The 3,202-nt window shown below is 35.4% G+C and overlaps 1 long non-coding RNA gene across 1 annotated transcript; it reads right to left on the minus strand.

Annotated features, from left to right (window-relative positions):
* Window positions 1-1,280: 1,280 nt before the first annotated feature.
* On the minus strand, window positions 1,281-2,260 carry LOC120968258 (uncharacterized). The gene is made up of 2 exons (XR_005762557.2): window positions 1,834-2,260; window positions 1,281-1,615 (listed from the first exon to the last, which is right to left on the minus strand). It is a non-coding gene; the product is annotated as an uncharacterized lncRNA (long non-coding RNA).
* Window positions 2,261-3,202: the final 942 nt, after the last annotated feature.

Raw genomic sequence — 3,202 nt, forward strand, 5'->3', positions numbered from 1 at the left:
ACACTGTTGACTGTGCAAATATATAGAGTGTTTGGCTCGAGCACTGCTAATAACATGTTACCAGCGGCGTTGTACTAGCTACCCCACCCATACGCTGCTAGTAAGCACATTTGAACCCTACTAATGAGGGGTTCTATACTAGTGTTGTCATCACCAACCTATTCTCCATCATCACCATCATGATATCTTCATGTGGAGTAATTGCTTCGTAAGCTCATGGAGTGGATGGGAATTGGATGAGATCTCTTATGTAATAGTTACTAGATTTGTTAGGGTTTAATGCCTGGTACCTTATATGTTCTCTTGATGTTGCTATGATTTTGATATGCTTAATGCTTGACCCGAGGGCCTGAGTGCCATGATTTTAGATCTGGACATTTTATTATTTCATGAATATACATGTATTTTGGATCATATCTACAAGCTTATGCACTTTTTATATTTATGAACCGGAGGCCTTAAAGTGATGACAATCAGGGTAACAAAGGGAATGACTATTATTCGAGGATTATCATTGATTATTAATGTGGTGCTTTGTCAAATGTGTGCATTAATTACCCGTAATTTTCAATATGACCCACAAAAATAGGAGGATGGGACAAAAGATGTGAAAATTCTTATCTCAAGCGCATACAACTACATACGGAATACATGCCTACTTATAATTGATGAATGGGATCTAGCCTATTCTCGCCATATGTTACAGTATTAGATAATTGAATCTATCCATGCAGCATCCACAATCCATCCCCATGCATACACTTTTTATTATTTTCTCTCTCTTTAAGTCACTTTTGTTCTCGGCAATTGCTGGGAATTACTAATTTTGATATTATTCTGCAACCTGCACAACGCCTTTGCTATAAATAAATTCTCTAGAGCGAGTATTTGTTTCCAGGTGTGGTTGAATTGAGAACTCAACTACTAGAGCTTATAAATATTTTTTGGCTCCTTTTGTGTTGAATCAATAAATTTTGGTTGTAATAATTCCCTCAAAAGTTGTTGTGATCCCTGCACTTATAGAATATCTTATTGTATATCACACGCATAAACAACAAAATTCTTGATCACGTTGTGGTCATGGTAGTATGTATGCATGTCATATCACACTATACAATACATGATATACTTAATTGTAAACTAGAACATGTTGTACAATTTCTCATGAGGTTATTTATTAATTTTCCTCATTTTATATTGGTAATATTAAGTCAAATCACATGGATACACAGAAACTTCTGTATTCAAGATTACAGATACTGCACGGCCGCATCATGCAATGGATGAAAATCATATTTTATTCATGACGGTGGCGAGAAGGGAAGACACCATGTAGTGAGGAACACCAGGGATTCCCGCCATAGAGAACTACATTGTGCTACTTAGTCTACTAAATGGGAGGGCGATAGAGCATGTTTCTGCGAAGCGTCTATGCCAGATGAAGTATGCTTTACACATTCACTCTCGCAAACTTCCATTCTAACATACCACTTGTTGGTCACTAAACAACAGAAACAATATGACTTCTTTTTGCACAACGGATCTCCTTTTTCATAGACGCATAATCCAGAAGGTAAATTGATCTTTTCATTTTCTTGACCTTCCATGATTTGGCCTACAGAATACATGAAATCATTAATGTATTCAAAAGCAATTGTTTGATGAGCTACAAAGAAACGACCAAAATCATAGACAAAATTCTCTGACTTCGGAATCTGTAAGCACCTCTAGATTCAACCACAACATATGTACTATATTTTATCATAGAAAAAGTATTCACAAAAATAATAAAGTGTATTTTCTAATACTAGTCGTGGGTTTATAGCCACTTACACTGTGTATGGATCACAGAGTACATGAGAAATCCACAGATTATGGTAAATGCAGAGAAGGAGTTCATGTACTTTTCCATCTAATTAGCGCAGTGCAATGGTAGGTGCTTTAGTAGTGTTCCTCACGGTAGTTAGAGTATGTTTTCTTCTTACAAGCAACAATGGAAGATGTTTGGTGTGTCCTAGCACCATCCTTATATATACATACATATCGCTACAAAAATGGACAAACATAAAACTTAAATAGGAACATATAAGTGAATGTTTTAATTCTTTGCACCACATCCCAAATTTAGTATCTATATTTGGAAAACAGCGTAAATATGGGTGGCAGTTTAACACGCTAAGTATTTCTCTTATTAATGACATACCATATCTGGAAGAGTATATATCTTCTATAACTAACGGTTTCCTATAAATCTTCTGTTTAACACGCTATAGGACGGCCCACACAACACGCTATACATTATGTAGGTGCCGCACATTATATATATATATATATATATATATATATATATATATATATATATATATATATATATATATATATATATATATATATTAACATCTATGCACCGTAATTTTACGTTTCGTAAATTTTGTCTTATTTTAGAGATAAAAAGAGAACGTAAGAAAACCTATAATCGTCGTAAAAAAAAATATGTTACGTAAAATTACAAATGTAAAAACATAGTGTAAAATGTACATAAAATACATTTTTTGACCTATATTTTTTTGTTAATGCCAAATTTTATACAGTAAATCAATATGAATGTAACTATTTGTATTTCAAATGTAATTTATTTATGAAATGGTCGTAAGATTACCTCGGGTGAAGAATAACTTATTCTGCATCCTGGGTGATGAATAGTAACACTATATATATTCAAAATTTCATTTCTGAACCCTTTATAGGATTTTACTACTGCCAACGTCCTACCATAAATGGACGCAACTAACTTGCATAATCACCAGCAGCGTCCATGCAAAAGTCCAACGCTGCAACTGTGTGATCATTAGCGGCGTCCAGGAAAAAAAAAACGTTGCAAGCAATGTACATGAGGGCAGAGGCTGCGTTATAAACATCTGGCAGCGTGCGGGCACGTCACACGCCATCAATTTCACCTATTGTAGCAGCATGCGGGGAAGATGGGCACGCGGCTACTATCATATCTTACACCATGTGTACGGCCGATCATGTCGGTCTTTAAACTTTGCAGCGTGTAGCCCGAGCGAACGATGCTAACTTTTACAATCTTGTAGCGTTTTAGTTGGGCCAAACGCTGCGAAGGGTTGCGCCCAACAATTGATCACCCTTTCTTATAAATTAAATCCCCTAGAAAAAGCAAAACAACAGTCCATTATAGAAG

Source organism: Aegilops tauschii, chromosome 7 (genome assembly GCF_002575655.3).
Source record: "Aegilops tauschii subsp. strangulata cultivar AL8/78 chromosome 7, Aet v6.0, whole genome shotgun sequence".
Classification (NCBI taxonomy): domain Eukaryota; kingdom Viridiplantae; phylum Streptophyta; class Magnoliopsida; order Poales; family Poaceae; genus Aegilops; species Aegilops tauschii.